Raw genomic sequence first — 19,935 nt, forward strand, 5'->3', positions numbered from 1 at the left:
CTCACTTCTGGCCTCCTCATAACCTGCTAAAAGTAAAGGGTTGCAGCAGGATTTTTTTTCCTTCCTAGCTTCTGACATTGTGCAGGTACTGTGAAATCTATTCACACAATCACTTCTGTAACTGCTGAGTGACACTCCTCATGGGGATGTAAAGGGAGCCATATTGGTGGCCATAAAAGAAAATCAGATATAAATCAAAACAAAGCTGAACAGATAATAATAATTTCATTTGGTGCTCAGCCTCATGTCCTTGAAAACAATGGGGCTGCAATGCAAGATCACATAGCTAGATAGAACATGCCACGGATTGTTTCTCGCATGCCATCGCATCGCATCGCGGTACCTTGCAGGAAAAAAAAAAAAATCGCTTATGTGAATGCTCCAATTCAAAAGAATTGGGTTCATATTTGTGCGAGATTTGTACATCTTGCAATGCACAAATCTTGCCCGATTTTCTTGGCCGTGTAAAGCCGGCCTTACTCTGTGCTCATGAAAGGTCTCTCTTTTGTAATTAATCATGTCTGAGAGTTTGGAAATGTGTTAGAGAGAATCTACCATCATGCTTTCACAGCCTAATCGGAGAGCAGCTCAAGGTAGTGCCTGACACATTGATTGTAATGATAGGTCTGCAATATGTATTTGTGCAGTAGTTTGGAAGAAACCTACATTTTATTAGTAGTAACAAGACAGAGGGTCATCGATTTTCAGGAGGAGGAGCTATAAGGTGCGGCCCTTGTGAGTGCATGGGGAAATCGAGTTGTGAGGCTGCGGAGAGAAGATGATAGAGGTATAGGGGATGATGGGTTGAGTAGTCTGGACCTCCCACTCCCCAGTCAGGCAGCCCAAGACTCCTTAGGAAGATAGAAGGAGCAGGGTGTAGGGGAGGGCAAGGAAACATCTTCAAGCGCACATCTACAAGTCTTACCTAGTCCAGCACCCGCTGACGCAGATACATGGAGGAACCAAAGGATGAGTTTCAGGGAAACATGAGGAACAGCAGCAGGAGAGAGACAGGAACTATAGTGCCGCCACGGAGAGTGCGCAGGTTGCCAAGCTGGTTCAGTGACACTGCTAAACCCAAGAAGGATGTAGGAGACATAGCCCTGGGTACACCTGGGAAGGAAAAAGGAAAGGTTAGAAGTAACATGCATTTAGCTGTTTGGCAGCTGCATGGTGGCATATGAGGGGAAAGATAGTGTAGTCGTACTAACTGCTGTTCACATCGGGGAAGGAACAAATAACAGATCCCTCAGACTGACAAAGCTGTTTTGCCACGAACACTGTGTGTGAAGTTGGCTGCTCCACAGCTCCACCGAAACCAGTAGAGGAGCCTGCAGTTGCTAAGGCCCGCTTCTTACGCCACCACACACACCCGCAAACTGCATCCCACAGTGCGCCATCACCACTCATTAGCAAAAGACAGAATCCAGGTCACAAGTTGTGTGCGACTTACCATCGCCTGCCGTGTCACACATGGAGTGGGCAGTCGTGCGGCAGAGCGTTGATGGTTGCAAAAGTACAAATACTGTACCATGCCGCCGGAGGGTCACATCCATCGAAAGTGGGGCAGCACAAGCTCTCAAAATGCCAAATATGGCACACTTCCTGCCCCCGACACAACTTCTGGCATAAGTTGGGCAGCACTTAAGACGCCGGAAGTGGGCACCACCTAGTGAACCCATTATGTGAGCGAACCCATTGAAATTGATGGGTTCTATTAACTGCATATGTGTGTGTGATACAGGTCTTACTCTATTATTCTTTCTGGAAATGTATTAATCAACTGACAACTGGGTATTTCTCACCCTTAGGGCTCTTCCACACTGGCAATAGATTTTGCAGTGATGCGAAAGTGAGTGAAAATGCATGATTTTGAAACCAAAGATTTTTAATGGTTCCATTCTCCTTTGCGATGTTTTCATTCACTCCAAGTTGGGATAAAAAATAAATCTGCAATATCGCCCATTGCGTTTAACAGAGCCGGCGGCAGCAGCGCTGGCCCCATTGAAATAAATGAAAAATGATTGCGAAAAGGCCTTGGAATCTCCCATAGTGATGAGAGAGAGGGGGGTGGAACAAAAGGGGAGCTCCTACATATCGCCTCGTATTTGGAGAGATAGGGGGCGTGGCTAGAAGGCGTTCCCGAGATTCCTCTAGCCTGCCCCCTCTCATGACTAGAGAAAAATCATTATGAGAAACCCCTCTAGCCCCGCCCTCTCTCTATCCACGCCCCTCGCACACGCTCTCGGTGGAAGCCCTGGTTAAGCCCTCTAGCCACGCCCCCTATCCTTCTAAATATGGGGAGATATGTTTGAGATTTCCCCTGTAGCTCCTCCACCCTCTCTCTCCTCATTATGAGGGATTCCAAGGCTCTTTTTTTTTAGATCATCTCCCTGTGAAAACAATGGATGATATCGCAGATTTTTTTATCACAACTTAGACTGAGAATGAAACCATTGAAAATCATTGGTTTCAAAATCATGCGTTTTCACTCACTCTTACATCGCTGGAAAATCTATCGCCAGTCTGAAAGAGCCCTTATTGATTGGGTATCCTTATAGTCTGAAAGTGTTCAATAAGTGCTGACAATGTCAGAATGTGCAGAGATATGCCCCAGTGACAAGGAGAATGGTAACATACAAAAATAATTAACTTTTTTTTTTGTTGCCTTGTTACTAGGCCTGGTCAGTTTCTACTCTGCTATGAAAGTAGATGACCAAATGGTAAGATGGGACAATACCTCTGTAGCGCCATCTATTAGAAGGCAGAATTCTTGCAAGTCAATGTTAGACTTTTTAAACAAGTCTTGTAACAATGGCTGATAAGGTCTCCTGTACACGCAGGGTCAGATCCTGCATGTGGAATCCCGCAGCAGGATCTGACCCTGTGCCCGGCCGATGACTCTGCTCACCTGTCCCGATTCTTCTTCTTCTGTACTGTGGGAGTGCCGGCCGTTGCCAGTACAGATAATACTGCGCCGTCCTTAGGCGATGATGCGGATCCTGTGATCCTTCTGCAGTGTACTGCGCATGACCACCTGTGTGAGTATGCTGTCATACTCAGTACAATTTTGCCGCCATATGTGGCCATACAAAGGGTCACCGTGAGGCTCACGTTGGATTCCGCTTATGGCCGTGTGAGCCGAGCCTTAAGGAAAACACCTAGAAGTTGCTGCACTTTGTTGAGGGGCAATCACCCCAAAACAGCTGTCTATATATGGTTTTGGGCTTTGCCTCACAATTCCCAGTCATTGTTACAAGACATGTTTCAAAAATCTAATATTGACTAGCCGGAATGCTGCCTTCCAATAGGTGGCGCTGCAGAGATATTGTTCCTTCTACTCACTTGCATATTTCTCAGAGGAACATGGACGGCCTTATAAGTCTCCTCACACACCTTCTAGGTGCTCTCCTTAAGGAGAAACAAAACCCTTCCTGAGCCAGTGGGTGACCAAGTGACATCACAATAAATTCACTATTATTCTTCCCACCCTGTGCATTATTTCATATCTTGCTATTTAAATCTTTGTGTGCACCTGGCAGTCTAATGCAGAATATATTTCATACAATGAATCTCAAAGTAAGTGCTCAACTTTTTTATCTAACTAGATCCCAAGCTCTGTGGTGACGGATCTCTTAATATATCATTATTGTGATTGGAACTTTACTGTTTGGGCAGGGAATTTGTGACCTTGATAAAGACATATTAGGTAATTAATCAGTACATAATATTAGATCTAGAACTGTATGCTACCTGAAATGTTGAAGGTATGGTAGAGCCTGCGCCAGGTGAATACAATGCACGAATAGCTACGAATACCTAGTCCAAATACAATGAAATTACTTAAAGGGGTTGTCCCGAGGCAGCAAGTGGGTCTATACACTTCTGTATGGCCATAATAATGCACTTTGTAATATACATTGTGCATTAATTATGAGCCATACAGAAGTTATAAAAAGTTTTATACTTACCTGCTCCGTTGCTAGCGTCCTCGTTCCCATGGAGCCGACTAATTTTCGGCCTCCGATGGCCAAATTAGCCGCGCTTGCGCAGTCCGGGTCTTCTGTAGTCTTCTATGGAGCCGCTCGTGCCAGAGAGCGGCTCCGTGTAGCTCCGCCCCGTCACGTGCCGATTCCAGCCAATCAGGAGGCTGGAATCGGCAGTGGACCGCACAGAAGAGCTGCGGTCCACGAAGACAGAGGATCCCGGCGGCCATCTTCAGCGGTAAGTATTGAAGTCACCGGACCGCCGGGATTCAGGTAAGCGCTCCGGTAAGCTTCCTTTACTTCCCTGCATCGGGGTTGTCTCGCGCCGAACGGGGGGGGGGGGTTGAAAAAAAAAAAAACCCGTTTCGGCGCGGGACATCTCCTTTAATCTTTTTACCTCTTCTCTGCTCTCCTTGCTATTGGTGTGAATAGGCTTCAGCACCAGGAAGAAAACCTTATATGTGCGTTCCTGTATACATCATCATGAAAATACCTCTATACGCCTCAACATGCAGAGTCTGGCTGCAATGCATAGTCTAGTGGTAGAAGGGTGGATCACAGGTAGCTGATAGAAACCTGTTGGAACCTACTGTACTGTTCCGCGGCTGACATGACAAAACCACAGAACAGGACAGACAGATCAATCAGCACAGATCAATTTAGAGCTGAGTGCATGGCTTCTCATCCTTTAGCAAATCTAAGATGTTAGCAAACAGTCCCACGAGACACGCACAGAGGTGTAGTCCCAAAAAGTAAAGTGCCAGGGCTCCAGGGTGTAAGGGAGTAGGCAGAGCTAGCACGTGGGTGGATCCACTAATGAATCAGCAGTGTGGGCAGAGCTATACATGTGGCCATGGTCACAAATATAAAGAACGTATTTGTGCAAACAGGCACTGCGGTAAATGCCTGTATGTTATCATAGTGGTAACTACCTGTTCTACAGACTGTACAACAGAAGATTAACTTTGAAACATTGTAGCATATCAGCCAAAACATAGTTTACAAACAAACCCGGCAAGTGTTCTCTGGGCAACGTCCCCACCAACTTCTCCCAGCCTGACTCAGATTTATTGAAAGATCTCGCCCTATTTGCAAAAAGCAAGAGACGTCAATCAGGCTAAGCACAGCAGGGAGATGTCCAGGAGACACTTCTACCCATGCAGGGCTTGTTTTTAAACTAGGTTTTTGCTGAAATGCTGAAGTGTTTCAGAATTGAAGGGGTTTTCCATGGAAAATACTACTGATGACCTATCCTCAGGATAGGTCACCAATAGTTGATCGGCTGGGGTCCGTCGCTCGGGACCCTGATCGGTCAGCTGAGCGGGCGCATAAAACTACAGGCACGGCTCGCAGTTGATTGATTGCAAGCTACTACACGGAGGTCGGCGCGGAGACTTCCGCTGCTTCCGCTCCAACCTCTGTGTATTTGCAAGTCTGACAGCATGTGCCCACTCAGCTGATCGGTCAGGGTCCTGAGCGACAGACACTAGCTAATCAACTATTGGTGACGGATCCTGAGGACAGGTCATAAGTAGTATTCTCCCTAGAAATCCTCTTTAGGCCCCCTGTCCACGGTGGTTGCGGAATATCGCCAACAATATTCCGCCATGGGGGATGAGGGGGGAGAGCTGTCAGTTCTCTGTGGTGAGCCTATCTGATAGGCTATGATTCTCCGCTCGTGGATGCCTTGACTGCGCTTTCCATAGCAACGCTATGGAAAGCGTTCACTGCTTTACCCACAGCTGGATTATCGTCGTGGGTAACGCAATGAACAATTGCCTGTGGACAGAAGCCTTAGGCCTCATGTCCACGGGGAAAATCGGGCCCGCTACGGATTCTCCATGTAGAATCTGCAGCGGGTCCCTCCTGCCCCGCGGACATGAGCGCTGAAAATAAGAATAAATGAGAATAAACTCACCTCCCATCCGCTCCGTTTCTTCTCTGCGTCGCGGCCGGATCTTCTTTCTTCGGGCGGCGGATGAATTCGTCACGCCGGCGGCACGTCGCCGACGTGCCGCGCGCATGCGCTGGGCACATCCGCCGAGCCGAAGCAAGGGAGATGCGGCCGTGAGGAAGAGAAGACCTTCCCGGCCCGCTACGGGTGAGTAAATTCTTTTAAATTCCTATTTTAGGTCTCCCGCGGATCCGGACGGCTTCCATAGGCTTCAATAGAAGCCCGCGGGAGCCCCGCACGAAAATGGAGCATGGTCCAGATTTTTTCATGCTCCATTTTTTAAAAAATCTCTTTTATTGACCATCCGCGGGTATTTATCTACCCGCGGGTGGTCAATGCATCCCTATGGGGTGCGGATCCGCGTGCAGGTAATCCGCTGCGGATCCTAAATCATATTTTCCCCGTGGACATGAGCCCTTAAGCATAATTGTTTGTAACAAGGGAGGTAGTCAGGATCTCATGCTCCCCATGGTTTGGGCAGCATGAATCTCCTGACAGATCCCCTCTAAATCCAGTGGCTCACAGGAGGTGTGTTATCTGATTGTAGACATTCTCTTACCTTCTCCTCTCCATTAGGCCATTTTTGGGCATTACTTTGGAATGCATTGCTCATTATTTGCAATGGGGCCGGAAAACACATTGCATGGTGTGCAGGTGAGTGCGATGCAGGGCTTCCCATTTAAAACAATAGGATACACTTACCAATCCTCCGATGTGGTTGAACGCCACCCTGGAGGATCACTACTTTGCCGGAAGTGATGGGAGGAGTTTTTAAAGAAAAACGCCTCACATCTGTGGGTGAATCATACAATGATGAGCACAATACTGCCTGAATTTCAAATATCACACTTGCCCGTGTGTAGGTCGCCTATAGCAAGCATCACAGCTCAGCTCTCATTCCTCATAGTGCTCTTGAAAAATGAAAGCTGCTCTGATTGGTTGCTATGGGCAGTAGAGTTTCTTTTAGGCCCCCTTCAAACAGCGTATCTGCACACACAAAATGTGTGCACACAATATGCAGAGAACAGAACCGATTGATTTCAATGGGTTAATTCATATGTAAGTATTTCTCCCGTAGCTTTTAGTCAGGCAAAAAAAAAACCTGCAGCACACTTTCTTTTCCTGAGCTTTTTCGCACCCTATGGAAGTCAATGGAATTGCGCAAATGAACGCAAAACACACTAGTAGATGCATGAACCGCTGCGTAATTACACAGGAAAAACAGTACATCAGGAACCCATTAGACTAAGTAGCCATATCAATCGTCTTTGTTTGCTGTGCGCAAATGAAAATGCCTTGTGCGCAGAGAAAGTACAGTATAATTCGCCAATTCGTGTGCAAAAAAGCATTCCTCATTCTGCAAATATACCTACGCTTGTGTGAAGGGGGCCTTACAAAATGTTCATGAGTCAGCCTTCTTCCATGCTAATTTTCCTATGGAAGTATATAGAAATGATAAAGGTATTGAGGGACGCTTGGGCTTCCCAGCGAGAGAATCCCCCTGTGTATTCCCTGCATACTGGGACCATTTAGACTTGTGACGACCAGGTGTAATGGGATTGTACTGCCTTCTGTTATAAAAACCAAGGCTAAAGTGTTCTCCACCGGCGAGTAATATGTGTATGACCTTGTACAGAAATGCACATATTACAGACCTCTGCTTGATATTTTTAGACTCTTTTCACAATGTAAAACACAAATACTGAGTTGCATTCTAAATTTAGCTTACCCGTTCACCTGTGATCGCAGACGCTGATACAGGATGGGTGTGGATTTGCCTCGACTCATCTGGGGCAAGCATGTGTCAGACCTGAACTTCATGCAACAGGAAGTGGCTTTCATGTCAGCTTTTTATTGAAGATATTGGCACAATATGGGAAATCCAAGTCCAACTGGATAGTCCAGGTCCTGACGTACCTAGAAAAATATTTACGTTGTTTCATTGGCAGGCATGTTATTTTGTGTTATGTCATCTCATTATGAATCAGACAGCAACCTGGTCAAGCTGTACGTTTTCTGTGGTTTTCCATGAGTACAATGTATGAAAAAAAAGTTTTATTATGACATCCTTCCCCCTTTGTGTGGTGGGGTGGGCATGAAGCTGGCTAAATAGGATTAGCCATTTACCCAATTAGATGCGCAGTCAATGCTGACCATTGCATTTAAGTTCTAAGACAGCCCCATCGATGTACAGGATAAGTTAAAGTTATTGGGCTCACAATATATTGACAAAAATCATTGAAGAAATGTTTCTACTTTTTTTTTTTTAAGTAATAAAACATAATACACTCATTGTCAAAAAAAAAAATTCATCCCCTAGAAGGAGTTGTTGGAATCGGATGAAACTTTCCATGCATGATTGTAACGTTGATATAAGTAAGTACTTACAATATCAGAGCAAAAAGATAATTTACTGTGGACCACTGAATACTACCCTGTTGGTCCGCCTCCAGCTTGGATACAAGATGTGATTCGGCAGACATGGAGGCTCTAGTACCCTGTTGTACCGCCTCTAGCTTGGATACAAGATGTGATACGGGTGGGCATGGAGGCTCTAGTACCCTGTTGTACAGCCTCTAGTTTGGATATGTAGTGGCCCAGTACATACTTTCCTGGCTCACTCCATAATGTAATGTCTTATAATAGTGCGCTGTGCAAATCTGTCTAGTCATTCTGTTATATATATTGCACAGCTGCAGCCTGTGATGGGTTAAGTGTTTGCAAAAGCCTGAATGTATCAATTTATGTCCTGTCACGTGGTATGAGTGAGGCTATAAATGTGAGTGTGTGAGAGTGGGAAAGGGAGTTCATTGTCTCTGGGTTTCTGAGGCTTCAGGTTTCTGGGTTTCTGAGGCTTCATAGCACTACATGGATACCTTAAATCCTCATGTGGTGAGGAATGGAAGAGAGGTTCCCTAGCGTGCGTGTATCTTTGATGAGAAAAGACTGAGCCCCAAGAGAGAGAAAGCGTGAGTCAGAAGTAAGTGCAATTTCTAAAGCCTAGAGGTACTTTCTGACCTCTTTTCCTATGCGGTCATCCGGAGTTATTAGATCACCGCGTAGAGGTACACTTTTTCACACCCGGCCGTCCTGAAGTCAGGGATCATTGTGTGGAGGTACTATTACTCAAGTCTGTTTAATACCTGCACTTCAAGAACTGTCAATTGTGCCTTGTGTTATTCTGAAGTTATTCAAGTAAAGTGCTTCCAGGCCCTGACAGTTCCCAGGGACCTGAGGTACATCAATTCTGTCTGCGGCTCCATTTATTTACCACTGAGGGTCATACCGGTGGGTAACAGAATGGAGGCAATACCTGTGACATCTGCTATCCCTGTTCTCCAGTTTATTGGGCACTCCTATCTTAGGGGTGTCTGGAAGAAGCCTAGCACTGCCCTTCCCGAGGCTACGTACGCCCGGTGTCCGGGGTCACCCTACGGGACGCTGCAGTTACAAGATGTGAGATGGGGGGCATGGAGGCTCTTGTACCCTGTTGTACTGCCTCTAGCTTGGATACAAGATGTGATACGGATGGGCATGGATGCTCTAGTACCCTGTTGTAGAGCCTTTAGCTTGGATACAAGATGTGATATGGGGAACATGGAGGCTCTAGTACCCTGTTGTACTGCCTTTAGCTTGGATATAGGATGTGATATGGGCGGGCATGGAGGCTCTAGTACCCTGTTGTACCGCCTCTAGCTTGGATACGAGATGTGATACGGGGGGCATGGAGGCTCTAGTACCCTGTTGTACTGCCTCTAGCTTGGATACAAGATGTGATACAGGCGGGCATGGAGGCATGCTGGTTCTGTATAGTATCTTGTGCGATATCGCTCCCCATTTACTGTAATTGAGCCTCTAGATCGTGCAAACTCGTAAGCTGATGAAGTTGGCTTCCCAATTGGTCCCATACATGTGTTATTGGTGATAAATCTGGTGACTGGGCAGACACGGAAATGTGACAATGTTGTGGAGTTAATAGGAAAAAAACTAAGTTACCAGCACCACTCTATTCAATTCAGGACAGGTGGGTCTGGAAAATGCAACAGCCACATAAAGAGGAACCTGAACCGTTATTCCAGAGAGAGGTCCATGCATAACAAAGAAAGCTTGTGGCAGCATATAATGGTGCAAAAATCTTCAAAGCCTTTATTCCTCCATATTAGATAAATGCTACGTTTTGGCCAAAGAATCGGTCTTTGTCAAGCATACTTGGCTAGAGAGAGATTACTATAATAACCCCTCTAGCCACCAACCCTCTCAAGCCCCACCACCGCTCTCGGGGAACCCCACTAGCCCCACCGCCTACCTTTTCAAATATGGGGAGATATGTCACAATTACCCTGTAGCTCCGTCCCCCCACTGTCTTCTCTCTCGGGGGAAATTCCAAGCCTGCTTCGCGATCTTCTATTGATTTCAATGGGGCCAGCGCTGCTGCTGCCGGCCCCATTGAAGACAATGGACGATATCGCACATTCTTCTTTGTGATGCGAGGTTAGTGTGAAAACATCACTAATGAGAATGAAACTATTGAAAATCATTGGTTTCATTATCATGTGTTTTCACTCACTCTTGTATCGCAGGGAAGTCGGATCACCAGTGGGTGTGAGCCCTAGGGCCGACACTGAATTGGAAAAGGTTAATGGGTTTTTCCACACTTTTTTTTCTTTATCTAGCATACTTATTCATGGCAGATTAAAACATAAAAATGGGAAAGTCTTCTTATTCTTCATGAAAAAAAGCCCAGCTTAAATGTGTTGAGCTAAAGCTTCTGTCACAAGACATATTATATGGTGCCATAACAGTGACACCATAGGGGTCCATGAGGACTCTATTGTACCTCTGTATGCCTCTATTTCCATATGCAAAGTCTTCCTCTGTTGGAGGACCGCTCACTTAACACATTCCATGCACCGGGAGCTGAATGTAAGGGCCCTTTTACATGCAACGATTATTGTTAAGGTAATTGCTGGATAGTGCGAAACTGAACTGCAATTCTTCAGTGTAAAGAACGCCAATAACTGAGGGACGAAACTAGAATTTGTTCACTAAGCATTCCTCGTTCAGTTTATGTCCCAGATTAGGTAGGACAGTTCTGGATTTGGGGGCTCTCCTGAGAGGCAGTAGAATAAAAAAATAGCCTATAGTCCTGCCGCTTCGGTCCCCCACCCACCCAGATAGTGTGATAATGTGCTTTCTAGCACTGAATTGCGTTGGGCAATCACCGACCTCAGCAGTACCAATCCTGTGGCTTGTAATTGGCTACAGTGATCATGTAATTTGTAGGGGCGACTACCTCCTTGACCTCTCCGCAGCATTTGACACTGTCGACCATGACCTCCTCCTTGCTATGCTTCGCTCTATCGGCCTAAAGTACACTGCTCTCTCCTGGTTCTCCTCCTACCTATCTGACCTCTCTTTCAGCGTCTCCGCTCCCCCTCGCTGTTGGGGTCTTCCAATGCTTGGTCCTTGGCCCTCTTCTCTCGTTGTTGCCCGCATCCACTTCCGTCATTACTGCCACTCGCTGCTCATCGGCCTCCCCCGCACCAGACTCTCCCTTCTCCAATCCATACTAAATGCAGCACCTAGACTCATTTTCCTATCCAGTCGCTTCTCAGATGTCTCTGCACTATGCCAGTCACTGCACTGGCTGCCCATCCACTACAGAACAAAATTCAAACTCGTCACCCTCACCCACAATGCTCTGCATGGCGCTGCGCCACTGTACATCACTTCCCTTCTGTCCATACATCACACACTCCGATCTGCTAACACACTCAGACTAAACACCCCTCTAATAAGAACATCCCGTGCTCGTCTCCAGGACTTCTCTAGAGCAGCATCGGTCCTCTGGAACGCTCTACCCCAAAACATCCGGACAATCCCGGACGCACGGAACTTCAGACGCGCCTTAAAGACGCACCTCTTCATAGAAGCACACCAAACCTCCTGATCTAATCCCCCACCTCCGTAATATGCCCCCTGCCCCTCCCTATGGCTTTCCACTTTTGCCTATCATGTACACTTGCTGCCCCATACCTCCTGTACTACCCCCACCCCCTTTGTCCAAAAAACTGTATATCACGTTATCGTCACATTGCTGTGTTCCCCCTTGCAATGCTGCATTGTGAGGGGGCAGCATGTCATTACACGGCCCTTCAAGGGCTCCGTATGAAACGCAGGGAAATAGAGCATGCTGCAATGTATTTCTCGTGCGTCTTTTTACGGATGGCCCGTCACTGCTCCAACACAGGTGGGAATGGAAGAATGAAAGTCTATTTACCGTGTGTTACACACGGGGAAATCTGCGTACGTAATTCGTGCTGACAATACGCCCGTGTGAATGACAGCGTGCTCCAGTCACCACACAGGCTGCACCTTCTCAAGTATACCGCAGTCACCACACAAGCTGTATGCACACAGACATATAATGCAAGGCAGTGTGCGCTGGGTGTCGGGCGCTACCACTTCCGGCAGGGAGGGGTGTCTCTCACCTGTAGCCCAGTCCTGCCTCCTCCACTTCTCGCTGCACCAGGAAGTTGCTCCCCTCCTTCTGCTTTCATATTGCAGCTTCTGCTTTTCTGAGTATCGCAGCGCCCGTCCTGCAGCTGAGTGCAGCCGGACCCCTGGCAGTATGAGTGACAGGAGGGACAACTGAGGGACTGCAGCCAGCCACCCGGACAGGTAAGAGTGCCCCTTGGGCCGCAGCAGGTGGGAGGTTAGCCTGTAGTCGCCGGTCCTGCCCTGATCTTCGCTATCTCGGCCGCTAGCATTAATGTAGAACAAGTTGTGTTCAGCTGCTCGCATGGTCTCTCTTTCTGCGAGAGTTGATTGACGTCATGACAGCTAACTGCTGACGTCACTTTCCAAGAGTTCTAGCTGGTAGATCTCCCTGCAGTCAGTAAAGCCCTTCAGGACCCCGGGAAAGCTGAGTGCTGGGCAATGATGGGGCTTTGTCATTACTGGAGGGCACTTGTACCAGTCCTTGGGATGTCTGCAGCCGGAGGGGGTCAGGGGTCTTGCAGACTCAGGAGGGACGTCCTCGTCCTTACAGTTATCTAAAAAGAGGCAGTTCTGTGGGCAGAAAATGGCTTTAAAATAATCTGCTCCTTGCCGGTCAGAGGCCTCCCGGTCCTCGAAGACGCTGCAGGGGGTCACATGTCATCTATGGCTACCAGGGACGGCCAGCACACTGCGGCTTCTTCTGGTACACAGTGCCATGAACCTCGGATCAGTTTTTTTTCCCTCTGCACATAGAAGTCTTTTTCAAGTATTTTTCTTTAAAGTTGGAGAGCCCCTCTAGTGCCATCTTTGCACTGTGACTACAACCCCGCTGCCAAATACCCAAGACCCACCTGCGTCCGTCCATCACCAGAGCGCCATCACCGTGGCATCGGGAATGGTTAGGTTTAACGCGTAATAAACCCTTCTGCGACTTTTTGATGTACCTTGTGCGTCAATTCCCTCACCGTTTTCAAGACGCATGCTTGCTGTCAGTGAATGGCTTACATCCAGAGACTTAGTGCAGCTCGTGGGTATAGTTGTTTCTCGGTAACTCTCTGGAGGGTGTATTTACACGGGCAATACAAGTTGAGATTCTCGTGTGAACCCCCCCATCTCACAGCCCCTCTGTGCTTGCAGGACACTGCATGTTACATGTCCTAGTTTCACGTGAGACTCACACACAAGAATGGGGTGTGCAGCCATTTCTTACAAACTCTGCCCAGCGGGCCGAGAGAAAATAAACCAATTATCTTAGTGTGTGAATTCTGTCCAGATTGCAGTGGGACGGAGCGGACGGAGCTCGTGCCGGAACGTCACCCATGTGAGGAAGCCGCTTCACACTGGGCAGTTCTCAGCTGTCTTCTTACATGGTGAAGAATGGGAACCCTGACTGTTCCTTATACAATGATAGAAGGGCTTTTCATCCTGCATTTGGGTCAGTTCAGGGCTTCCATCTACCTGATCCCATTTTGGATGAGAAAAATGGAAATAAAACTGAAAAAAAAAAATCAGTTTCTTTCTCTATGGATTTCAATGGGGTTAAAAAAAACAACAGAAAGCAAAGGGGAAGGTTTTTGTTTGCTTCCGTTCTTTCAGGTTTTCATTTCTTTGGATGGAAAAATAGTGCAGTCTGCAGCGTTACTTTTCTGTCCAAAAAAACAGAAAGCTGTAAAGCTGTATAGATATCAGAACGGATGTTTTTTTGTTTTTTTTTTGTTTCTCGCCTCCAAAAATGGAGCAGAGAGATGGAAGCCCTAAATTTGCCCTAACTCAGGTGCCAATTCACCCTAACATGAACTATCCACAGGACAGGGCAGCATGGTAGGGGTGGGACATCGACACAAAAATATGGATAGTATCGACTATCGCTGAACAGACTCGATTATTGTAAAATATCGGTGGAAAACTATCGATATTTCGATATATCGACTTTTTTAAATGCTGTATAAAAATAAAACAGGTCCGGGGTTAATAAGGCAACAAATCAACAAAAAATATATAGTTTTGTTTTAAAACTTTAAACTGTTGAATTCATTATTAACGTCTAACTATTAGTAACATCATGGAAATAGATTAAAGTGACAGATGAAACCTAGAATTACAATGAGGTATGTGAACAGAAGTTTTTTTTATCATTGGCCCCAATAATTGTTATCCAATGGGACAAGAAGTATTGATTTGCCCGCATGCTCTCCCCTCACAATGCTCCTTCCAGCAGCAGAATTTCACCAGCTTTTGAAAACATTCTTTCTGCAGTAATCAAAGTAGCGACTACAGAAAGATATTTTCTCCCAAGCTGGTACAAATTGGAGTAGGGTTGGCATATTTCCCTCTATATTTTAAAAGGATTGTCTCCTAAATGACCTGGGGGGGGGGGGGCATTTTTAAGTACAAAGAAAGTTCTGACGGGATGTGAGCATGATCTCTGTGTGTTTGTGGGGCTGCGGGCCCTGCATTTTTTCAAACTGCCACTGAGGGACCAACGGTCTCCATGGCAACTTGTAAACAATGCAGGGCCTGGTAACGCGAACGCAGTGCCCTGAATGCAATTGTAATTGCATTAGATGGGTCTCCTATCTTTTCTATGGGCACTGCGTTCGCGTTAGATGCTAAACGCACGACATGTTGCGTCTTTTTCTGGACGCCATCTGCGTGCGTTCAGCGCAGCCCTCCATCTGCATGTGGAAATCTTTTCATTTAGAAAGCATTGCCCACAGCAATGTTAGACGCAAGAGTTCAGAGCCTGCGATGAACAAACGCATGTGGAACAGGGGCCTAAGACCCCACTGTTTCTGAGAGTCGTTTTGCCTGGAGCAAACCTTATTGGTGACAAAGAGTGACCTCACACTTTCCAAAAGTTTCTAGAACTCGTTTATAAGTTCATTAGTGCCTCGAGCAAAACTACATCCTGTACAACACAAAGGAAAGGGCAGAATGTAAAGAAAGAACATCTGGTCACCGGACCACGAGACACGTTTCTTCTTTACCAAAATCGATATTATATCGCCTTAAACTATCGATGTTACCAATATATCAGACATAACATTATTGATGAAAAGTATCGCCAAAGCATTAACGATATATCAATATTTCGATATATCGGTCTTCGATGTCCCAACCTTACAGCACAGTGAAAAGGCGTTGTGTACAGCAGCAGTTGAGTATGCGCAACTGCTGGTCTTGGAGGTGTTCCCCTGGCATGGCCGATGACTGTTGCTCATCATACCACAAGCCTTGCATGGTGAACACTGTTAGCTGACAGTCTGTACCCATATCTTCAGGAAGTCTTCCCCCAACCACAGTGCCATCTTTCACCAGAACAACGCTTCAGATCATCGAGCTTACATCACTAGGGAGTGGTTGGAGGAACACGACGGTGAATTCTCCAAACTGCCATGTCCCCAAAAACACACCACACTGTAAGCCCATTGACCATGTTTGGGGTATTCTGGAAAGGGGCTGTGAGATCTGTTTCTACCTATCCTCAAAATGTGCCCCAACGGACAGAGCTGCTGCAGTGAGGTTGAGTTCAGTATGCAGGATGTTCACCACTTTGTGAAATCTGTTCCCCGATGTCTAAAAGCAGTGATCGCCCAAAAGGGTGGCCCGAGCCGCTATTGAGTAGGTGTTCCTAATGGAGTGATCGTTCAGTGTATATATATGCAGATTGCAGTGATTCAGACTTGCTGATGTATTCTCTGTGCAGATATAAAGACGTGTGCGATAGAAGACTACATTTAGACCTCCTGCCCATGGCCATGGCCAACTCAGTCAGCAGAATATCGCAGTGGAGTCCGACACGGCGCCCACCAAAAGACCCCATACTCACCTCTCCAGATCTGACACGCATGACACGCCAGTGGTGGGTGGGGACTTGTAATCACGCGATACTTCTACTGTGCTCACAGACGGCTTCCACTGACTACAATGGAAGCCGGATGTGCGTTTTTCTGTGACAATTAGAACATGCCGTGATTTCTTTCACGCTGCGGAATTCTGCGGCAGAATTCCGCAGCGTGAACATCGAACGTCAGAAAGCGATTAGGTCCAATAGAACCTAATAGCTGCGGGATAACGCCACGTAATTTCGCTGTGTGAAACGCGCCAGAAATCCGTGCCTGGGAATTGGCCCTTAGTCTCACACAGTGGAATAGTTGTAGAACGTCAGCTTTGGAATAAGAGCCAAAATTGCTCAACAGGGTACAGTAGAATGTAAGTGATGGGGTTTAGTATACCCAATTTACTCACAGCCGAATATATCCACAGTGGAAAATAGTCATATTGCTGATTTTCAAATCCGCTGCACGCTCTGTCTGTTGCAGAAATGTAACAGATATTAAAGGGGTTGTCCCGCGAAACAAAGTTGGGGTATACACTTCTGTATGGCCATATTAATGCACTTTGTAATATACATCGTGCATTAAATATGAGCCATACAGAAGTTATTCACTTACCTGTTCCGTTGCTAGCGTCCCCGTCTCCATGGTGCTGTCTAATTTTCAGCGTCTAATCGCCCGATTAGACGCACTTGCGCAGTCCGGTCTTCTCCGTGTTGAATGGGGCTGCTCGTGCTGGAGAGCTGGTCCTCGTAGCTCCGCCCCGTCACGTGTGCCGATTCCAGCCAATCAGGAGGCTGGAATCGGCAATGGACCGCACAGAAGCCCTGCGGTCCACCGAGGGTGAAGATCCCGGCGGCCATCTTCGCAAGGTAAGTAAGAAGTCACCGGAGCGCGGGGATTCGGGTAAGTACTACCCGTTTTTTTTTTTTTTAAACCCCTGCATCGGGTTTGTCTTGCGCCGAACGGGGGGGGCTATTGAAAAAAAACCAAAACCCGTTTCGGCGCGGGACAACCCCTTTAATAGCGGATTTCATTGCACTGTAATATGTGGAATCCTCTGTGAAAATCTGCAACAAAGTCATGTCTAGTGGAAAATGTCCATGATATGTGATCACAACCCTAATAGAACCCAAGAGGGTAGAAGTGGTGGAAGCGCTCATCCCTGATCTCCTGTTTTATTCTTAGTGCCAGCTTTTGATCTTCTCTAGAGGTTGTTGCACAGGATGGGAATAGTCCTTTGTGTAGATGGACATCCTCTATGCTTGTTCTTGGGGACCTTGGGAATATTGCTCTGGTGGAAGTCCCCACATATCAGGGTATGGTAGAATACTACTCCATGCGATTGTGGGACAATACTGCATCTACTAAGTTGCAGAAAGTTTTATGTTTAAATGGGAACAGTTGGGAAAATCCAATACTTTGTGGCAAAAGTTCCGGCTAGGTTGCTACACGGTTGCTTTGATCTTGCAGTCTGCTGATGCCGGGCTCACGGCTCCTGCGGGGAGTTTGGTTATCTGTGTATACCATGCAGCGCTGCTACTAATGAGGTTATTTTAACTTGTGTTTTAATAAAACAATCCTTGTCAGGGCTCCCTCACAGCAGCTTTCACTGTTTCAGTCTCTGTTCTGTTTTTAGAGGAGACAAAGAATTAAATGGTTCTGTTTTTTCCCCATTGATTTAAATGAGGTCAGTTTGCTTCCGTCTGGTTTCTGTTTTTTTTAAAGTAGCAAATAGCACAGTCTGCAGCGCTATTTCTTCCATGTAGTAGATGGAAAACTAATTTTCAGCAAACTGAAAGCTTTCCCTTTTTATTAAAAAAAACAAATACAAACTGTGAAATCAGAGGCGGAAAGCATGAATGCTGGTGTGAACAAGCCCTTATTGGGCTATTGATTGATTTTTTTTTTTTTACCCCATCACAAGAGGGAACCTATTTTAGGGCTCCTTCCAACAACCGTATTTGCATGCGGAAAATAGTCCCACGCAATACACAGAGAATAGTACCCACTGCTTTCAAAGGGCTCATTCTCATCTCTGTATTCTGTGCACACCTTTCATGCTTGCGGAAAGAAATAGGACCTGCGCTATTTTGCTGCACACGAAGGGCCCCATGGAGGTCTATGGGATGTGTACAAATGTGCATTCAATAGGCACAGAAATGCGAAATAGAAGCAAACTTGTCTATTTTCACGGGCCAGAAAAGGACAGGTAATGTACTCTGTTCTTGGAGATGGGACTACGCTTTTCTCTCCATCTAAAGAAAACAGAGAGGTGAAAACCTTATAAATTGGAGACCATAAAGTAGTCTCTGTATTACAGCCTATGGCTCTATCCAGGAGAGGTAAAGGTGCAGTCTGTACAGAGCCTTAGATCTGATAACATTTATTGCCCTGGAGAGGAGGGGGATCAGTGTTCTATATACTGTCATCAGTTTTGTTTTGAAGCAGTGCCACAATTTACACTGAGCCTACCGATTGTAGAAGTAGTCTTCTGACATAAAATATGCATTGCCATTTTTACATAATACATTCAGGTATCCTTTTGTTATCTTAAGGCCCATTTAGATGGGACAAATGTTGGGCTAACAATGCCCGAAGCTCATCCCCACACGTACCAGCGCCCGTGCTGCTGCACAGGAGCTAGTATTGCTGGCTCACAGCGGGGCAGCAGGAGCTTTCTCTCCTCGCCCCCCCCCCCCCCCCACTCCTCCCCATTGCTTTAACATAATGGCCGTTCAATACTAAACGGATGCTATTTACACTGCACTGTCATAGTTAAGCTCATCGTTTATACAGCATAAATACACAGCAGACAAGTGATATACATATGTATGTAAACATGGACATAAATTCTCTTTAGATGTTTTCTAATGAATGCCCGTGCTCTATACTTGGCGTTCATGAAGCCTGGCAATAATTATGTATTGAAGAATAGGACGGAGCAGGAAGTCATAAACTTAGGAAAGCTTCTGTTCATATCTGCATCAAGTATTCCATTTTTTTTCTATGACTCATTTGTTTTTAACAGATCAAGATAGAAGCAGTTTTTCTTTTTTTTTTCTTTTCGCAGCAATGGGGGGGGGGGGGGGGGGGGATTTGTACTCTACCTGCCCAAAACAGTAGAAGACTCAGGGAATTAATGGCACGTGAGGCTGAAATCAAATCTATTGCAATTAATGTCGGTATCAACAGAAAGGTCTATCTTTTTCTGTAAAAATTATGGAACAGAATAACATACAGATACTATTGTGAAGTTTAAAAGTGCTCCTACACATAGGATCAGGGGCCAGCAAGTGGTCAATTGCCCAGAGGTACCGATTAGATTGTGAGAAAAAGTGCAGTCAGTCTTGGAGAATGAAGTTGATTCTGCAATATTGTTCAAACTCAGGCCGGGTTCCACCACTGTAGCATTAGCATCTCACAGATCCTCCTGGACCTCAGCATGCGTAGCCTGGAGCTAATGGTGAGCGAGCTGGCAATGCCATGGGAAGGTGGCAGGCAGCAGATGGCTAAATACAGCACCAGTTCTTGCGAGGGCATGTAGAAGGCCATTCTTGGACTGAAGAGCGAGAAAAGGCAACACAAGCATGGGGGAGCAGCTTAGATGGGCTGAAGGCTCTTGGAGGACATCATGGTCCGTTATAAAGTGGGAGCT

The 19,935-nt window shown here is 46.4% G+C and overlaps 1 protein-coding gene and 1 long non-coding RNA gene across 2 annotated transcripts in view; one reads left to right on the plus strand and one right to left on the minus strand.

Moving 5' to 3' along the window:
- LOC136612084 (uncharacterized) lies at nucleotides 1–12,534 on the minus strand. The gene is made up of 4 exons (XR_010790350.1): nucleotides 12,432–12,534; nucleotides 7,670–7,857; nucleotides 926–1,113; nucleotides 1–765 (listed from the first exon to the last, which is right to left on the minus strand). It is a non-coding gene; the product is annotated as an uncharacterized lncRNA (long non-coding RNA).
- IRF5 (interferon regulatory factor 5) overlaps nucleotides 12,485–19,935 on the plus strand; it is a 27,725-nt gene continuing 20,274 nt past the window's right edge. The window contains exon 1 of the mRNA XM_066592183.1: nucleotides 12,485–12,621. The gene's annotated coding sequence lies outside the window, so the exon portion shown is untranslated. The remainder of the gene's footprint in view (nucleotides 12,622–19,935) is intronic.

Source organism: Eleutherodactylus coqui, chromosome 2, assembly GCF_035609145.1.
Source record: "Eleutherodactylus coqui strain aEleCoq1 chromosome 2, aEleCoq1.hap1, whole genome shotgun sequence".
NCBI classification, from domain to species: Eukaryota; Metazoa; Chordata; class Amphibia; order Anura; family Eleutherodactylidae; genus Eleutherodactylus; species Eleutherodactylus coqui.